Here is a 21,490-nt window from a genome sequence, read left to right on the forward strand (position 1 = left end):
ATGTTATCATTTCAGAGCACCTGTCCTGGGCCCAGTATGCAAGTGGAATTACAAAGAAAGCACAACAACACTACTTCATTAGGACTTTGCCAACATTTGGCATGACATCCAAAACTTTGACAAACTTCTATGGATGAGTAGTGAAGACTATATTGAATGACTGCATCACGACTTGGTAGGAAAACACCAATGCTGTTAAATGGAAAACCCTATGAAATGTAATGGATATGGCCCAGTTCATCACAGTTACAACCCTCCCCTCCATTGGACACATCCACACAAAGTTGTCATAGGAAAGCAGCATCCATCAGAGATCCCACCACCCAGGTCTTGCACATTTCTTGCCGCTGCCATCAGGATGAAGGTACAGGAGCCTTAGGACTCTCACCACCAGGTTCAGGAAAAGTTATTACCCCTCAACCATCACGCTCTTGAACCAGAAGGGATAACTTCACTCACCCCATCAATGAACTGTTCCCATAAGCTTCGGACTCATTCTCAAGGACTCTTCATCTCACGTTCTTGATATTTATTGCTTATTTATTATTATTTTTCCTTTTTTTTTGCATTTGCACAGTTTATTGTATTTTGCATAGTGGTTGAACACCCAAGTTGATGTGATCTTTCATTGATTCTATTATGGTTATTGTTCTAATATGGATTTATTGAGTATGCCCACAAGAAGATGAATCTCGGTTGCAAATGGTGACATACATACACTTGGACAATAAATTTGTTTTGAACTTTTGGAGCAGTACTCCTCCAGTGTTGCCCAAGGAGTTCCATCATTGATTCTGTATGTTAGTGAGCAGAGGTCAGATTGCTGCACGGGTTTTATTAATTTCCATTTCCTAGGTATACAGGGGTTACACTAGACTTGTGAACCACACCATCAGTGGCATCACTTGTCAAAATATTAACACTCGTTGGTTTACCAGTTGCTCAAATACAGCTGGCAAAGTGGACTGCTGCAAAATGAGGTTACCGGCAGGGCTCTGGGTTGCATAGCTTGCTTCCTATGGCTGCGTATGAACTGGATACAGAGGGCAGAAGATCACTTTCTCTTCTGCGAAGGTGCCAAGTTGACATGAAATGTCCACAAAAGAGCCCACTGTCAGCGCTATCCTGCACCATGAGGAAGCCTGTATTCCCAGCAAAAAAAAAACTTTCTCCAACTACATCTCCCAGGCAAGAGAATGTTTTGTGGAGGAAACTAATCCAATGATCTGGGTTGTGGTGACTGGGATCTCGGCTTGTGTCAGTCTACTTGAGGTCTACACTGCTACGAGTAACCAATAGTACAAGTAAAACATGCATTCGCCAGCATTTTTTACGTGCGTTGCTTGAATTTCCAGCATCTGCAAATCTCGTGTTAGCGAAATGTGTGTGATTGCTTATGTAGCTGATAGCTGGAGCAGAGTTAATCATTAAACACCGTTTTTGTCTGGGAATAAAGAGCACCAATCACCACTAAGATCAAGGTGTCCCAAAACCTTGCAGAGACAAATTACAAATTTTGCACAATAGTTGATGTCATTTCAGTCTAGAGAATGAAGTAAATATATTGGACTACGCAACAATTTTGCACCACATTTACTGATGACCAGTGTTACCTCTCCCAGAAAAGCACATAAAATGTTTGTGAAAAATTTGTTTGATTCTTTTGGTGTTGTTCAGATGGATTCTGTGACCATGACAACTCCTGTCATACACCAAAACCTGTAACATCCAGCCAAGAACAAATATCGCTTTAAACACCAGTTATTTATAACACCTGTATTCACATCTAAGTGGTAAAATCAAAGAGGATGCTAAGTACTGATAGAATAGCTAAATACTGATAGTGTTCGTTGAGTGAAATGAGAGATATCTATTCCAAAAACAAACAAGATGTTGGAGATGATTGATTAGCGGACTTTATCAGAACAATATTCAACGTTCAGAGTATATTTATTATCTAAGTATTTATACACTATACAGTGAGATTCTTCTCTTTACAGGCAGTCACAAAGAAACTGAAAAGAACCCATTGTAAAAAAAGTTTGTCAAACATCCAATGTGCTACTTGCTGTTAAAGTACAGATGGTGGCCAATAACATATTTCACTTTATGATAAGGATTTTTTTTTCCTATTTTCTTTCTTTACCAAACAGCTTTGATCTTGGTAGTGGGTTTAGATTTTTTCTATAGAATAAGATTATTACATTTCAATAATACAATTTAATTTAATTTACATGAATATAGGGTAATGTGATCACAAGTGAGATTCTAATATAATGTATTTGGTATTATATTATCTTTTTTTTGATTTATAATATATCTTCTTGTAATCTGTATTCTTTTATGTAGAAACTAATAAAAATATTGAAAGAGAAACACCCAATGTGCAGAGAGTGGAAAAAAAACAAATCATGCAAACAATAAAAGCAAGCAAGTAGCACTCAGAACTGATGTCCATGAAAGAGTCTGTCTACAGACATGAAGCCACAGCCTCAGTTTAGCACAAGTTAACATCACTGAGCAGCGAGCTGAACCAACCTGTCATTCACATGGATCCCTGACTCCCTGACCTTTTCAATTTGGCACAGTGTTTAAGTAGTCATTCAAACATCGGTTTTATCACTTTGATGTGCTCTGGGTCTTGGATCCCGCCAGCTCAATTCAGCCGGTACCCAACATTTCAAATTTAGCCTGGTGCTTATATTGGTCTAACCTCGCTCTAAGTGACCGGCCCGTATTCTTGTCTCTGCTGTGCCACATTGAATCTCCAAGTTCAAGGGAAGTTACAGGTTATGGTTTGCAGTGATCGTTTACCAGAAAAAGTGTGATTTACTCAAACAACTTTGTTCTTAAACAAAATTTTCCTTCTCTTCGTTCTTTCGGAAAAATCAAGAGGTCCTTTGCCAAGTTCTACTTTGGTTAAAATTGAGAGGTTCTTTCCTCACTTGGCACATCAGCAGAAATATTATTATGATTGTCACATACAATCTTAATGGCCTGGCTGATGGTTTACAGAAAAAAATGATGGCAGCACATTCTTTGCTGACCACAAATCACAGATTTCCTTCCCACTTCATAAAAAGACAACATTAAAGTCAATATCCACTGTACAAAGAGAGAGCAGTGTTTTTCACAGAATATTTAATACCCATGGGCTACAAACCGTAACCTGCAACATTTCCTCTTTTTAATGTTTGAAATGACATTAATTATGAGAGCTAACTATCCTTTTCAAATGGATCTTAGTTCTATTACCCACAGACAATGCTATTCCAATGATCGATTGACTTGCTATTCTTTTTCCACTCTCTGAACTAGAACTCATCCAAATTTTGCTCTCCATATCGTAACTCACACCAAGTCTAGATCACCCATCAACCTTGACTCTGTAGACCTGTATTGGTGCCTGGGCAGATAATGCTTATTGATTTTTAATTCTCACAATTTTTAAACTGGTCCATGGCCTCATTCGTCCCCACCACTAATTTACTTTATACCTGTAACCCTTTGAGAACTTTGTTTTCATCCAAATTTGGCCGCTAAAGTATCCCTCCTTTCCTTTTTATCTCTGTCTCCACCACTGAGATGGGTCACCCCAATAAGCTCTGGAATAGCAAACAGAATGCTGGAAACATTCAGCAGGTCATGAAGCATTGGTGGAAATACAAAAAGAGTTAGTTAGTTTCATGTCAAATATGCTGCTGAACCTGTTGAGTGTTTCTGTTATTATGTCAGATTTCCAAAATCCACCTTCCTTTGGATTTTCATCAGATGCTCACGAAGTCCTTCAATAAAAGTATTCCTGCCCCCATCTTTCTTCTTTTGGATGTTTCTTGAGTCCTGCCATATTGGCAAAAGATTTTGTCACAGATCCTAAAGTTATCTTCTCTGGTTCTAGGTAACTTTGATTATGCTGCTTGTTAAGATTTTTTTTTACAATACAAGATGTACCACGTAGGGAATTTATTGTGTTGTTCCTCATGTTTCCTGAAGACAATGATGCTATTCAGGCTACAGAGTCTCTGCTGACTCAGAACAATTTCATCAGCTCATTCCCTCACCAACCATCATGTAATCCTTTCTCTTACATGCCTACTAACATTTTATTTTCTTGCACAGGCAATTTACAGCAGCTAATCACCTTACCAACCAAATCATCTTTGGGATGTTGAAGAAAACCAGAGAAACCGCGTATCAAAGTTCAAAGTACATTTATTATCAAAGTATGTACGCACTATACAGCCTTGAGATTGGTCTCCGGACAGGCACCCACAAATCAAAGCAACCACAAGTCAACTCATGAGAAAAAGACTGTCAAAGACCCAATGTGCGGTGGAGGGGGTGGGGGTGGGGGGACAAATTATGCAAGTAAAAGTAAGCAAGTAGCATTCAGAACAAAAATGAGTCCATAGACGTGAAGCCGGAGCAGGCGCGTTCCCCTATGGACACAGGGGTAATGTATAAACTCCACGTGAGCAGTAGCGAAGATCAAGATTGAACCCAGATCACTGGACTGCAATGCAACAGCTCTACTAGCTGCATCACCAGAAATTCATAGCAAATAATTCATTACAATGAAAAAAAGTAAAGAATATTGACTTTTTTTAAAATTTTGGATGAGACAAAGAAGTTACCTTTGATACTAACTGTACTGCCCTCACTGAGGTGTGGCAACATCAACTAGACAGTCAGCCAAATACCATTCAAAAATGACATGTCAGGATATATACTCCTAGCTCCGTAAGTTTTATTGCAGACTCAATAGAATGACATAGTGAATAAGTAGTGAAAAAGCAGTGCTTCAGCTGAGGAATCGACAGGATAGCTTGAGATAGAAGCTTCTTTCGCTCCTAATATAAACCTCTGGCCTTCTGCCAGCCAATGCACTTTCCTACTTAATACTTCCCGACTGCTCAGGAAATGACCTAATACAGATCTGAAATTTCTCATTTCAAAATAAAAACTGAATGTGCTGAATTACATAGTTAAAAACAAACTAATTGTCCGAAGGGCAGAACACTTACTCATCTCAGAGGTTAATATCATATCCCATAATGACAGTGCCACTCTAATGAATAACAATATTTTATCAACAGTATATCAACATATCCAACACTACAAATACTTCTAATTTTTAATGTATGCAGTAAATGCATTATGGTAAACTTCTCAAAGAATTGCAAACTTAATCAACTGTTCTGTTTTCATTTGGTGCTCCCTGTAATTTGCCCGAGTGTTTTTCCTGCAGTCTGCTAATGATTAGAGTCCACATTCTTGTGGAAAGAAACTGGCTGAAACTTCCAATATGGGCAAAATTGAAGGCAGCAAGTAAATCAGCATATACTTTTGCAAAGTAGAAATGTCTCTTTAAGAATTCGTTTTGCTGCTGGCTTTGGTGGCATTTTATTGCTGTTTTTGGCAGAACCCTTCATGTTACATAAATAACAGCTGCCTTTATACGCAGAGCACAATAGGAAATTAAAAAAGATAGACATAAAACAATTTTGCAAAAAATAACATTTATTAATAAGTGGCTGAAGAACAAGCAGATAACCCACCCTCCCTGATAAGATTAGCAGACTGTCCAGTCTCATTTTGTTTTGAAGCACATTACACCTACCACATGCCCTATAAGACCATAAGACAGAGGAGCAGAATCAGGCCATTCAGCCCATTGAGTCTGCTCCACTGTTCCATCACGGCAGATCCCGGATCCCATTCAACCCCACACACACCTGCTTTCTTGCCATATCCTTTGATGCCCTGACCAATCAGGAAACTATCATCTTCCGCCTTAAATATTCTCAGACCTGGCGACCACCGCAGACTGTGGCAGAGCATTCCACAGATTCACTACTCTTTTGGCTTAAAAAAAATCCTTACCTCTGTTCTAAAAGGTCACCACTCAATTTTGAGGCTGTGCCCTCTAGTTTAGGATATCCCCACCATAGGAGACATTCTCTCTACATCCACCTTATCTAGTCCCTTCAATATTCAAACACGAGGAAATCTGCAGATGCTGGAATTTCAAGCAACACACATAAAAGTTGTCGGTGAACACAGCAGGCCAGGCAGCATCTCCAGGAAGAGGTACAGTCGACGTTTCGGGCCGAGATCCTTCGTCAGGACTAACTGAAAGAAGAGCTAGTAAGAGATTTGAAAGTGGGAGGGGGAGGGGGAGATCCAAAATGATAGGAGAAGACAGGAGGGGGAGGGATGGAGCCAAGAGCTGGATAGATGATTGGCAAAAGGGATATGAGAGGATCATGGGACGGGAGGCCTAGGGAGAAAGAAAGGGGGAGGGGTGACACACATGCCCTTACACTTCCTCCTTCACTACTTTTCAGGGCCCCAGACAGTCCTTCCAAGTGAGGCGACACTTCACCCGTGAGTTGGCTGGGGTGATATACTGCATCCGGTGCTCCCGATGCAGCCTTCTATATATTGGCGAGACCCGGTGCAGACTGGGAGACCGTTTCACTGAACACCTACGCTCTGTCTACCAGAGAAAGCAGGATCTCCCAGTGGCCACACATTTTAATTCCACGTCCCATTCCCATTCTGACATGTCTATACATGGTCTCCTCTACCGTCACACTCAGGTTGGAGGAACAACACCTTTTATTTCGTCTGGGTACCCTCCAACCTGATGGCATGAACATTGACTACTCTAAATTCCGTTAATGCCCCTCCTCCCCCTCGTACCCAATCCGTTATTTATTTATTATTTATTATATTCTTTTTCTCGCTTCTTTTTCTCCTTCTGTCCCTTTCACTATACTCCTTGCCCAACCTCTGGGTCCCCCCCCCTTCTTTCTCCCCGGACCTCCTGTCCCATGATCCTCTCATATCCCCTTTGCCAATCACCTGTCCAGCTCTTGGCTCCATCCCTCCCCCTCCTGTCCTCTCCTATCATTTTGGATCTCCCCCTCCCACTTTCAAATCTCTTACTAGCTCTTCTTTCAGTTAGTCCCAACGAAGGGTCTCGGCCCGAAATGTCGACTGTACCTCTTCCTAGAGATGCTGCCTGGCCTGCTGCATTCACCAGCAACTTTTATGTGTGTTGCTTTCAATATTCAGTAGGTTTCAATGAAATTCTTCCAAATTCCAACGAGTACAGGTCCAAAGCTGTCGAACGCTCATGTAAACTCCTTCATTCCTGCAATCATCCTTGTGAACCTCCTCTGGATTCTCTCCAATAACAACATCCTTTCTGAGATATGGGGCCCAAAGCTGTTGACAATACTCCAAGTGCAGCCTAACTAGTGTCTTATAAAGGCTGAGCATTATCTCCTTGCTTTAATATTCTATTCCCCTTGAAATAAATGCCAACATTGCATGTACCTTCTTTACCACAGACTCCACCTGTAATTTAACCTTTTGGGAGTCTTGCACAAGGACTCCCAAGTCCCTCTCTACACTTCTAATGTTTGAACCTTCTCCGCATCTGGATAACAGTCTGCATTTTTGTTCGTTTTACAAAAGTGCATTATCATACATTTCCCAACACTATTCCATTTGCCACTTTGTCCATTCTTCCAATTTGTCTAAGTGCTGCTGCAATCACACTGCTGCCTCAGCATTACCTACCCCTCCGCCTATCTTCATATCATCCACAAACTTTGCACAAAGCCATGAATTCCATTGTTCATATCACAGACAATGTGAAAATTAGCAGTCTCAATACTGTCCACTGCTCACTGGCAGCCAAGCAGAAAAGGCCCTCTTTATTCCCACTCACTGCATCCTGCCTGTCAGCCATTCCACTATCCATGTCTTTCCTGTAATATCATAGGATTTTCTCTTGTTAGGCAGCTTTATGTGGCACCTTACCAAATGCCTTTGAAAATCCAAGTAAATTACATCCACTGCCTCTCCTTTGTCCACCCTGTGGTAATTTCTTCAAAGAACTAACAAATTCATCAGGCAAGATTTTCCTTTACAGAAACCACGCTGACTGACTTATTTCATCATTAGTTTCCAAGTATTCCAAAATCCTTAATAAACTCAAACACTTTTCCAATCACTGATGTTAGGCTAGCTGGCCTATAATTTCCTTTCTTTTGCTTTCCTCCCCTCTTAAAGAGTGGAGTGACATTTGTGGTTTTCCAGTCCTCCGAAACCATGCCAGATTCAAATGATTCTTGAAAGATCAGAACCAATGCATCCATCAACTCTTCAGCAACATCTCTCAGGACTCTGGAATGTAGTCCATTTGGTCCAGGTGACTTATCCACCTTAAGTTTGAGTTTGCCTAGCACTTTTTCCTTTGTAAAAGCAAAGTCACTCACTCTTGCTCCCTGACACTCATGGACCTCTGGAACACTGCTCATGTCTTCCACGATGAAGACCAATGCAAAGTATTCATTACGTTAAACTGCCACTTCTTTGTCCCCCATTACTACCCCACCAGCATCATTTTCCAGTGGTCCAATATCAAATCTCACCTCCCTTTTACTCAATATAACTGGAAAAAAAAACTTTTAGCATCCTGCATTATATTATTGGCTAGTTTTCCCTCACATTTGTCTTATAAACTGAGCCAGAATAACATTTTACAAGACATTACCAGCAGTAATCTTCGCCACTACTGGATTTGTGGGCAGACCCAATGATAAATTTTGCCTGATTATATTCTTTTCCCCAAATTTGAGAATGCCAAGGGATTCCTCTCTACCTTGCCCCAAATCTCTACCCCAGATAAATCCACGGTTAAAAATCGGTATCTGATTTCCAATTATCTATGCATTGGAGACCTAACAAAATAAGATTCAATCTCTTCAACGTGGTCACTAATCACACCCCCATGTTATCCAGTCAAGGGCCAATATACTGCTCCTCCCAAGACCCAAAAATGACATGATAGACCAACACCTTTTGATCTGTTCTTTGTTCAAGGACAATGGTGCAGCTAGCAGAACTCCTCCCTCAATTTTAGTGATGCAGGATTGATCTGAGTCTTTGGCACAGTCTGTGTGGAGTTTGCATGTTCTCCCTGCGAATGCACACGTTTCCACAGTGTGCTCCAGTTTCCTTCCACATCCCAAAGACAACGGCGAGTTGGCAAGTTAAATGGCCACTGTAAATGGTGTGAAGTAGGGGGATGAAATCTGAGGGAATTGTTGAGAACATGGTGTAGGGTGAATAAAGTGTGATTAGTGTAAACTGGGGGTGGACTTAGATCATAGGACTTGATCTGTATGAATATGAGATCTTTCAAGACCAAAGCATAAGCTTGGCATACCACTCAAAGGAAGGATCTGTGCTTTAGGTTGAGGGCCTCGATAAAATACCAGCGTTCAGAAGGACTGTGTGGTTGACTTGAACTGATACAATTCTTATGCGTCATTTTCGTTTTCTTGTGCCATGTTAAGGTAATTGCCAACCAACTGTAACTTGAGAAGAAGTGATCAAATGAGGAGCAAGCTTTAAGGCGGGAAGTTTCAGTTATCAGTCAGACCAAACTTAATCAAATTAACACCTTAAAGTCAAGTGCAGCATACTTCTAGCATTTAACTACAAGTCTTGACTTTCTGGTGGTCTGTTCCAATTGCCTCTCATTGCTGGAGAACCTCCTGCTTTACTCAAGATTCAGTCCATCTCTCCTCCTTTCCACTTCCTCCACTGTGTCCTCCAACAGTGCATGGGTAAAAACAAGGAACCCATTCTCCACCCTGATTAACCATTCAATCCATTTTTATCAGGCTAATTTCAGTTCTCAGATGGCTCCCAGCTGCTGGTGTGGCTCAGTTTCAGCTCTTTTTGTAAAGCAGCTTTGGGCAGAAAGGGGAGCTAGGGGTCAGGTTAGGGTTTACAGGCAGAATGTGGAGGAATTTGAGACCAAGTCCACTTCGATTTAAAGGCTAGCGGTGCGGATGTTGGATATTTGTGCACGGAGCTGGGATGTCCAATGGATGTTATGCTGGCAGACTAATGCAGATGAGGGCGGGTGCCCAGCTGGGTCAGAGCATTTTACAGTTGGAATTCTGTGTAGGCAAGAAGATTGTGGTCCGCTGACTCTCTGAGTTCATGAATTATTGAGACTGGTGATTGAGGCCTGGTGTTCAATGATTGGCAGGTCCTGGGTTTGATGCTGAAGATTAAGGTCAAAGGGTCAAATTGGATGTCTGGAAGTTGAGGCCTGTTGGTGGATCCCAGAATCTGCAAATCTCTGAGTCTGCTGGGGTAGTCAAAGCCCCAATGTTTGCGGGTCTGCTGGAGAATGGAAGCCAAAGAAGATGACCTGCCCTGGGGTTAGAGGACTGTGTACGTGCATGGGTGTGAAGGAGAAACCGAGCTAGTTTTGCAGTTGTTTTGTTGATTGCTGCATTCTACTGAGCATTATGTACAAGTTGTTTTGGTGCCAGAATGTATGGCGACACTTTGACTGCCCTCAGTACACACTCCATTGTGTTGGTTGTTAAGACAAATGACACATTTCATGTTATTTTTCAATGTACATGCGATAAACAAACTTGAACCTTGCAGAATGACTCCCGGTGTGCGGCCACTTCACATCGCACTTCAACTTTAGGAGTGCAGGTTAGCATTAATTAGTATCAAGTAAGATTAAGCCCCTTTGTAACTGGCAAGTGGCTAAAAGTTAGCACATCAGCTGCATTCCAATGATGTGGAATGGAGAGATTCTGCCCGCTAATTTGTAGTTTACTGTATTGCTGGGGTTCCCAATTTGGGGTCCATGGACACTTTGCTTAGTGGTATTGGTCCATGGCATAAAAGATGTTGGGAGCCTCTATACTATGGTATATCCAAGATAAATGCATTGGACTCTTCGATGAATTTTTCATGGACACAGAATTGATTGCAGTAGCTTTTAGCTTCTGACCCTCAGTGAGATTGTCCTTAAAAACTTGAGGATCTGAAGCTAAAGGCTAATGACCTTAGGAACACATGGGAAGATTGTGCTGATGTCTTGCATGCCCGGCACTCTGGGCATACGTGGTGAGTAAGACTCATTAATGGATTACTGTCTGAACACAACCATTAAGAGCGTTGGTTTTAAATTGGACATGAAACAGCAATAATTCTGACAAGTAGATTTTGGAGAATTGTGTTCATTCCTTATTTCTATTTCATGAACAAGGCAAGGCTGGAGATGTGATACAGCTGCAGGAACAAGTAGGATTTAAGTTTTGTTCATTATTAAGCTATTCTTGTGTAATGGGTGAAATTACAATTAACATTCATTTATCCCAACTATTAACTTTATTGTTAAGAATTAATGGAGACAGAAAATGAAATGAATACTTAGGCGTTAAAATTATTTCATCAAAATGTTTATATTACAAATAAAAAACACACTCATTCTGGGGTCGGGGGAGCAGACACTTTCAGTTTAACCAGTATTTAAGAAATCAGAAATAGGGACCTTGAAACTCTGACCTTCCATCAGTTATAGTTCTTTTTCAGCTGATAATTATAGTGATATAAGTGCCCCAAATACTATATAATTCTACAGATGCAACTTGAAGTACACGGTTTGCTAGCTAATAGTACATCAGCAGAACCATGCTGGCTTTGGAAGTTTAGAAGAAATGCTCCCCTGGGTAACAATAATCAGTATAAGGCAGTAAAACAGTAAGTGAGTAATTCCACAGGAGCAAGCTGGAGCCAAACATCAAAAAAGCACAAACTCATGAAGCATATCTTAGTCCTCATTTCACATACCTTAGCAAATTGAGGAAGGAATATCGTGATAATCTTAATTTCCCTCCAAAAGAAATCAAACACTTCCAAATCAAATCAGCATAATAATCCTCAAACTCTAATCAGTACATTAAAACATCCAGCATCATGCTCCTAAATGGCAGAGTCCAGGTCTGAGGGAAAAGTAGTTTAACATCTTGGGTTTTTGTGGACAGAAGAGTTCATTAACGTAATTCCTTTGCTTGTCTGTTGCTTTCATCCAATGAAATCCTGCACAGATAATAATACAATCAAATCATTGGCTGCAGGCTTGAAATGGTTGAAGTACTTGCCTTAGCAATGATTAAATATAGACTGCACTTCAGGATTGTAAAGCTTAAACAGGAAACTCATCAGCAACTTTACTGAAAAGTTTTCAAAGACTGAGATGAAAGTTGTGAAGCTTATCAAGGTCATACTTTGGAGTAAGTTATGGCTGTTCATACAATGCAGAAATTGAAGAACTTCCTTAACCCTTTAATTGCCTTCATTTTACTGGGGCTCTTGACTTCACATGCTCTTCAGAATTCCTAACTTCAACCTTTAAGAATCTTTCCTTGGATTAATATTTGCCACTGAGCATTCATCCTCGAGAACTGCAGTCTGTAAACCACAGCTTTCTGCCTGTGTACAAAGGCTGCCAGGAAATCCAGACATTCTTAATTATACATATAGTTATCCATGCATGATATATCCCATGCTGGTTGAAGTCGCAGTTATTTATGAGAGCAGTGCCCTATGACAGAGTGGATTGCAGCAATACTGCTTGGATATGGATGTAAAAAGATCTCTGTTTAGTTTGACTAAAATTGTTTCTATTTCCTTCTTCACATCCGCAGCTCTTGGAAAGTTGGGCAGCTGTGGCGAATGAATGATAAATACACAGCTCACGATCCAACATGCGTCCGAAGGGACATCTGACTCAATCTTAAAAGGAAAACAGTAAGAGCAAGCATGTAGGCCACTTTCCAATCTTGTTGTTTCTTTTTAAGAGCAGCACAACTAGCAGCAGAGTTGGTAATGAATCACAAATCTATTCTAATTGGCAAAGAAAGAAGTAGAGTAAGGAGATTTTCTTTTCAATGGTAATGGTCTGAAACCCATTGTTAGGAAAATAATGGAAGCAGATTTATTGGAACATTATAAAGGAGAATAGGATAAATAAGTGGAAAGAAGAAAAATGGCAGAGCTATGGGACGAGACCATAAGATATAGGAGCAGAAGTAGGCTATTCGGCCCAAAAAGTCCACTCCGCCATTCAATCATGGGCTGATCCAATTCTTCCAGTGATCCTCACTCACCTGCTTTCACCCCATACCCTTTGATGCCCTGGCTAATCAAGAACCTATCTATCTCTGCCTTAAATATACCCAATGACCAACTCCAGAGCTGCTCGTGGCAACAAATTCCACAGATTTACCACCCTCTGAATAAAGTAATTTCTCCGCACCTCAGTTCTAAAAGGACATCCTTCAATCCTGAAGTCATGCCCTCTTGTCCTAGAATCCCCTACCATGGGAAATAACTTTGCCATATCTAATCTGTTCAGGCCTTTTAACATTCAGAATATTTCTATGAGATCCCCCCCTCTTTCTCTTGAACTCCAGGGAATACAGCCCAAGAACTTCAAGACGTTCCTCATACCGTAACCCTCTCATTCTTGGAATCATTCTTGTGAATCTTCTCTGAACCCTCTCCAATGTCAGTATATCTTTCCTAAAATAAGGAGCCCAAAACTGCACACAATACTCCAAGTGCGGTTTCACAAATGCCTCAACAACACATCCCTGCTCTTATATTCTATACCTCTAGAAATATATGCCAACATTGCATTCACCTTCTTCACAACTGACTCAACCTGGAAGTTAACCTTTAGGGTATCTTGTACAAGGACTCCCAAGTCTCTTTGCATCTCTGCATTTTGAATTCTCTCCCCATCTAAATAATAGTCTGCCTTTTTATTTCTTTCACCAAAGTGCGTGACCATACACTTTCCAACATTGTATTTCACTTGCCACTTTTTTTGCCCATTCCCCTAATCTATCTAAGTCTCTCTGCAGGCTCTCTGTTTCCTCAACACTACCCGCTCCTCCACCTATCCTTTTATCAACAGCAAATTTAGTCACAAATCCATTAATACCGTAGTCCAAATCATTGACATACATCGTAAAAAGCAGCAGTCCCAATACCGACTCCTGTGGAACTCCACTGGTAACCGGCAGCCAGCCAGAATAGGATCCCTTTATTCCCACTCTCTGTTTTCTGCTGACTAGCCAATGCTCCACCCACGCTAGTAACTTCCCTGTAATTCCATGGGCGCTCATCTTGCTAAGCAGCCTCGTATGCAACACCTTGTCAAAGGCCTTCTGAAAATCCAGGTACACCACGTCCACTGCATCTCCTTTGTCTACCCTGCTTGTAATTTCTTCAAAAAAATTGCAGTAGGTTAGTCAGACAGGGTTTTCTTTTCAGGAAACCATGCTGGCTTTGACCTATCTTGTCATGTGCCTCCAAGTACTCCATAATCTCATCCCAAACAATTGTTTCCAACAACTTCCCATCCACTGATGTCAGGCTAACAGGTCTATAGTTTCCATTCTGCTGCCTCCTACCCTTCTTAACTAGCGGAGAAACATTGGCAATTTTCCAGTCATCCGGTACAATGCCAGAATCTATCAATTCTTGAAAGATCATCGTTAATGCCTCCGCAACCTCTCCAGCTACTTCCTTCAGAACCTGAGGGTGCATTCCATCAGGTCCAGGAGATTTATCCACCCTCAGACCATTAAGCTTCCTGAGCACCTTCTCAGTCATAACTTTCACTGCACAAACTTCACTTCCCTGACACTCTTGAATGTCCGGTATACTGCAGACATCTTCCACTGTGAAGACTAATGCAAAATATGATGCTTAATCCTGCCTCCCTGAACAAAGCAGGGAGGCAGGATTAATACTAGAGAATGTCCAGTAGATTTAGAGTATGGGGAAGAGTCTTGAAGGAGATTTAAGGGGGGCCTTTTTCACCCAGTGTGGTGAGTATACGGTATTTTTTGCTGGAGAGTGTGGGATTGCTAACAGTACTTAAAATCTGTCCAGATAAACATTTGAACCTCCTGGGCATTGAAGGCCATGAGGAAAGATCTAGAAGTTGGCACAAATATAAATGGGGCCCACAGGTCAGCTTGGACATGGATGGCTGAATGGATATTTCCTGTGTTTTCTGACATTGTAACTCTTTATATATCCTTAAGTGAGCTCATACATGCACAATGGTTTCATTTGATCCTATAAGATACCATGATTCCCTGATAATTGTTACATAATTGAGGAAAAATTCATTGGAGGGAACTACTGAGGCAGGTCTACAATGTACCATCAACTCTTTTCAAAAACCAAACTATTTCCAATAAACAAGTAAATAAGATTTCAATATCCGCAGCCTCTTGTATCACCACCAACATTTCTTTCTAGCTGTGGTAGGTTTGATTTATAGAGGACTGAGTAGGAATTGTAAAGATAAGTGGTTGTGAAGGAAACAAAAGAACATTGGATGGAATGTGGAACATCTCTGCAGAGAACACAATTGCAGTATTAGCCACACCTCAGTCAGCCAAATTATATCTACTGTGATTCAAAGTTGAAAAACAATAAAACATGACAACTTCCAAGGTGTGTGAATACTTTTTGTAGCCACTGTATAAATAGCTAGGGTGCCTAAGACTTTTGCACAGTATTGTAGTAATTTTACCTCTTACACGATACTGCTGACACAAAAAAAAACAGATTTCAAGACATATACGAGTGATGATTAATCTGATTCTGATATGGGTCTGTATTGTGGACTGAGACTGAGAAGAGGGCAGGGAGAGGGGAATCATTGTTGGGAAAAGGGGAAGGGAGAGGTGAAGGAGTGGAAAGCACCATATAGAGACATTCTGTAGTGATCAATATCCAATTTTTTGGAATTAATTTACCTTACCTGGTGTCTCAGGGCCGGATGTGTCTGTGCCTGTGTCACCTCACCCCTGGATCTTCTCTGCCACCCCTCTCTTCACCATTCACACTTCCCATTCCCAACATCCTTTGCTCCTGGCAGATCTACAAACTCATTTTCTGCTCCACATTGACAAATACAGTACTCTGCCAAGTCTTCGGCACCCTTGCTATATCTGTGAGCCTAAGGCTTTTGCTCAGTACTATATTGTCACTTTCTTTGGGTGGTAAGAACTCCATTTAAACAGTGGAGAAATAAATCTTAAACAAATGTGTATTACAAGCAATAAAATCCAGGTTCTTTGATTCAGAGCATCTCTGCATGGATCAGCCGGAACAATTCATATTAATGCAAATATTTTTGAGCCCTGGTTGCAATGTTACAGAAAACAGGAACACAATAATGTAGGAGTTGGAGTAGGCCAGGCCATCCTCAGCCTGCCTCAGCACTTAATATGATCATGGCTGATCAATGCTGGTCTCAAATCCTCTTCTGTGCCACTCCTCCCCACTCCTCTATTCTTTCATTTATCAAATATTCATCCTCCTTCAGTCTATATACATTTTATGATCCAGCTTCTACTACCTGTTTAGGCAGAGAAATCCAGTAATTCACCACACTCTCTGAGGAGAGGTTTCTACGTTTGAACAACTGATGTCATGAGGGATGTTTCTGAATACTGTAATTTATTGTTTCACTTGTGATAAGTGAAAGGGACTGGCCACTGATTGTTTCTGAATAAAATTATCGAAGAAGCATTTTTCAGTATAAGAATACGTTGTACAGCATGAAAATCAAGAAACCAATATTTTAATTCTTGCTCCTCTCTATTAAGAGTGGTGACGACTGGAGAGTCAGTGACAGCCCGGAGAGACGGCAACCAGGGCAGAACGGGCTGGCAACCCAATCTGTGTCCTCTGAGAGGAGGACCCCCACACAAGCTACAAAGAATCTAAGGAAAAGATACCCCCAGGGGTGCCCGAGAAGCGGGGGAGGATGAGCACCCCAGTCGGATGGACACAACGACATCAGACCCAGGCAATGAACAAACGACGATGAGGAAGCAGTGTACATGTGGCAAAATCTGCAAGAACGATCACGGCTTGAAGATCCACCAAGCGAGGATGAAGTGTTTGGCGGGAGTAGGAGCAGCACAATGCGCAGGTGTCCAACTTGGTGAGACGAAGGAGGGGCCAGGCCCAGAGTCACCCCATAGTGCCCGGAACCTCCAAGTGTTGCAAACTAATCCCTCGAACATGAAGTCTAACAAGAGGCAGATCAAATGGCCTGCAGCTAACATGACTTCACTGTGGAAGCTGTTTGATGAAGATGTTAACCAAATTCTGGAGGCAACGGCGAAGGGAGGGGTTGATAGGAAGCTGCAAGCCATGACACAACTGTCAGCAGGCTGGATGGAGAGCGAGGTGTCTCCCAGTGGAGGTTGGTTGTAGGGGATTCGTAGCCCATTCTTTAGTTAGAGCCTTCAGCATTTTGGGCATCGAGGGAGAGAGGAAGAGGAGAGCCATCCGTAGTACCACCGATGCGGCAGAGAGGGCCTCAAAATGGCTGTGGCTCAAAAGAGGGGAGCCATGGAGTCATAAGTAGCTAGCCATCTGGACACAAGCTGGGGTCTGATCAGCCCCGGCTGGGTCACCTGGAGGAGGTTGTATGATGTTGAAAGACCCGAAACACCCGATGATTCCAGGAACATCACTGAAGATGTGTCCAGAAGCATCAATAGATGTTTGTACACAGCAGTTAAGTATATGGCCATGCAAGAGCTTAGCAACAGATAGGACACAGGAAAATATCATGATCCCCCCCAGAGAAGAGTTTACAATACTACATCCAAACTCATGGAAACAGAGTCTTTGGTCTGGCAGATCTGATGAACCATCAAGAAACTGTTTACTCCAATCCTATTTTGTTCTCCCCACATCCCCAGTAACTATCACACAGATTGCACCACTCTTCTGCACACTAGAGACAATTTATGGGGGCCGGTTAACCTACAAACCTGCACTTCTTTTTTGCGATGGGACCAGAACATCCTGAGGAAATCCACGTGGTGCCAGGGAGAATGTTCAAACTCCAACAGTCAGAACTGAAGGTCACTGATAGAAAGTTTTTGTAAGAACTATAAGCCTCAGAGTAAAGAATTTTGTCCTCATCTGGTCCTAAGTGGCCTGCTATTTAAGAATTTGACATACAAGAGCATAAAAACTATAAGAAAGACAGCAGGAGGCTGTCCCTCACACTTGCTCCATTATTCAATAAGGTTGTAGCCGATATTTTACCTCAGTGCCACTTTTCAGTACTAATCAGGTAATCCTTGATTCTTCTAAAATTTGAAAATGTATTGAACTCTCTATTTTCAGTAAATGTCACTAAGAGAAGAAATGTCTTCTCATCTCTGTCCTGAATGGCTGACCCTTTATTCAGAGACACTCTCCAGGGTTTTGACTCACCAGCCAGGGAAACACTATTGCTGCACCTACCCTGTAAGAGCTTGGTAATTTTACGCGATATTAGCTCTCAGACATCTAAATTCTGGAGACCCAGTGTACTTAATGTCTCCTCAAACCTGCCATTACTGGAATCAGTCAGAAGAAACTTTGATGCGCTCCTTCTGCAGGGATACAGAGGAAGGGGACAGTATCCTAGTATCATTAAGGTTACTGAAATCTCTTAATGTCACATTAAGCTATTTCACTGCAGACTAAGGAACTGCAGTCTCTTTTCATTTATCACAAATCTTCCTCAGAACTTCTGCACATCCTGAAATTCATTTACCAGCCTGTTTTAACATATGTACATTGGGGAAAGCACTTGTCCTACATAATGGAGAACATAATTTGGATGTTTTTCTACGTGCTTTGTGTTGAATAGTCAATCAGACTGATGTTATGCATTGTATGGGAACTGAGAAACAACAGCCAATCACAGGGGTCTGATTGAGTAGAGGGAGTTTTGCTGGGCTGAGGGAACCAGCTACTGAAATCATACTGGGAACCTGAAATAGAAATAAAATCTGCTGGAAATTTAACAGGTCAGGCAGCATCTGTGGAAAGAGAAACAGAGTCAACATTTCAGGTTTGAGACAAAATACAAAACCCATTTCTCTTTCCACAGATGTTCTATGACGTTGAGTGTTTCCAACATTATCTGTTTTTATATCTGGGAGCCATCTAGTAATTCTGCTTTTGAATGTAAACCTGCGTGTTGATGCTCTGCCTTATTTTAAGCCTTTTCTTACCTGCTGAGATTCTCAAACCCCAGGGACATCTACATTGATGCTTGGAAAAAAATGTTATAATTGTTAAAATAATTTCTTTAAAATATTTCGAAGTCCAACCTGCCACCTGAGTGTTGGTTTGTTACTTGGCCCATCCATTTCCAATGCATTTAGAATGAGGTTAATAATAAAAAAAAAACTTTTCTACCCTCCTAGCTTTCTGGGTTAGGATTTACAATATTGTTTGATTCCTGTTCAGTTTTTCTCATTGGTTTTAAGTGTGTCATTTGGTGCAGGAAAATTATGTGACTGAGGAATCTGGTCTTCTACTGGAAACTGCCAGCCGCTGCTCGTTATGATTCATGACCATGTAATTAACACTGACCTCAGAACAAATGAGTAATATGACTAATTAGTTTGAACTGGCTTTTTCAGTTAGACTTCAAAGATACTTTGCTGAGTTGTATATAAATAGGCAGCAAGGCTAAAATACATTTTCCATTTGAACAATAAAAAGAATTGCATGTAGCAGAAGTGAACAACAAATTAATAAGCATGATTAAGATTATAAATGAATACAAACGGTAAAATTGCAAGGCTCCATTGCCAACATCTGGTTGCTAATGACAAATGTTGGACAATTCATTTCATAGCTTTAACTTGTCTGAAAAAACATCATAAAATTTATCCAGGAGTAGAAAAGTAAAACTTAATAACTGAACAAAAAAATCACAGATTTATTGAAATGTTTTATAAGTGATCTTTATAAAATGAAATGATATAATTCTTACATAACAATAAAATAAGAGAGAGGAACAATAAAATAGGAGAGAGGATCATTCAGCCCTTGAAGTCTGCTCCATGATTTAATGTGGTTGTGGTTTTTGGAGATACAGTATGGAATAGGCCCTTCTGGCCCAAAGAGCTGCATACAGGCAATCACAGGACAATTTACAACAACCAATTAACCTACTAACTGGTACATCTTTGGACTGTGGGAGAAAACCAGAGACCTTGAGGAAACCCATGTGCATTGGGGAGAACGTACAAATTTTCTTACAGATGATGTTGGAATTGAACTCTGACATCCTGAACCAGAAGCATCAGTAGATGTATGTACACATCTTACACCCAGAGTTCATCAGTGACAACCACGAAAAGAGTGGTAACGACTGGAGAGTCAGTGACAGCCCGGAGAGACGGCAACCGGGGCAGAACGGGCTGGCAACCCAATCTGTGTCCTCTGAGACGAGGACCCCCTAAAAAGCTACAAAGAATCTAAGGAAAAGATACCCCCAGGGGTGCCCGAGAGCGGGGGGGAGGATGAGCACCCCAGTCAGATGGACACAACGACATCAGACCCAGGCAATGAACAAACGACATGAGGAAGCAGTGTACATGTGGCAAAATCTGCAAGAACGATCGCGGCTTGAAGGCCCACCAAGTGAGCATGAAGTGTTTGGCGGGAGTAGGAGCAGCACAATGCGCAGGTGTCCAACTTGGTGAGATGAAGGAGGGGCCAGGCCCGGAGTCACCCCATAGTGCCCGGAACCTCCAAGTGTTGCAAACTAATCCCTCGAACATGAAGTCTAACAAGCAGGCGGATCAAATGGCCCGCAGCTAACATGACTTCACTGTGGAAGCAGTTTGATGAAGATGTTAACCAAATTCTGGAGGCAATGGTGAAGGGAGGGGTTGATGGGAAGCTGCAAGCCATGACAACAATTCCCAGTGGAGATTGGTTGTAGGGGATTTGCAGCCCGTCCCTTAGTTAGAGCCTTCAGCAACTTGGGCATCGGGGGAGAGAGGAAGAGGAGAGCCATCCGCAGTACCACTGATGTGGCAGAGAGGGCCTCAAGATGGCTGTGGCTCAAAAGTGGGGTACCATAGAGTCATAAGTAGCTAGCCATCTGGACACAAGCTGGGGTCTGATCAGCCCCGGCTGGGTCACCTGGAGGAGGTTGTATGATGTTGAAAGACCCGAAACACCCGATGATTCCAGGAACATCACTGAAGATGTGTCCAGAAACATCAGTAGATATATGTACACAGCATGCTAAGTGCTACTTCATCAAAATGTGGTACCCTATCCTATTCTCTCCATTATACACAAGAGACTGTAGATGCCGGACTCTGATGCAATTAATAATTTGCTGGAGGAGCTCAGGTGGTTGAGCAACAATTGTGGGGGGAAATGAATTGTTGGCATTTTGGGATGAAGACCCTGATGGAGGGTTTTGACCCAAAAAATCAACAATTCCTTTCTTTCAATAGATGCCACTTGATCTTCTTAATTCCTCCAGCAGATTGTTTGTTGTTTCTCTCCATAAACCTTGATCCCCCAGTCCTAAGAAAAATCATCCATCTCTTTCTTGAATATATTTAATGCCTTGGCTTCATCTGCTTTCTGTGGTAGAGAATTCCATCAGTTCACTATTCTTTTGGAGCAGAAAATTTTCCTCATATTAGTCTTAAAAATGGCTTAATCTTCATTCTTTGATCATGACGAGAATATTCACTACCATTGGGAATATCCTTTCTGCTTCTAATTTGCC

General features: G+C 41.5%; 1 protein-coding gene across 4 annotated transcripts in view; it reads right to left on the reverse strand.

Annotated features, from left to right (window-relative positions):
* ddr2a (discoidin domain receptor tyrosine kinase 2a) overlaps positions 1 to 21,490 on the reverse strand; it is a 154,925-nt gene that overhangs the window by 94,917 nt on the left and 38,518 nt on the right. For 2 of the 4 annotated variants that reach the window (XM_063064909.1, XM_063064910.1), the window contains one exon: positions 11,689 to 11,937. The exons of the other annotated variants lie outside the window; for them this stretch is intronic. The gene's annotated coding sequence lies outside the window, so the exon portion shown is untranslated. The remainder of the gene's footprint in view (positions 1 to 11,688; positions 11,938 to 21,490) is intronic. 4 annotated transcript variants of the gene reach the window in all.

The sequence above is a fragment of the Mobula hypostoma genome, chromosome 12 (assembly GCF_963921235.1).
Source record: "Mobula hypostoma chromosome 12, sMobHyp1.1, whole genome shotgun sequence".
Classification (NCBI taxonomy): domain Eukaryota; kingdom Metazoa; phylum Chordata; class Chondrichthyes; order Myliobatiformes; family Myliobatidae; genus Mobula; species Mobula hypostoma.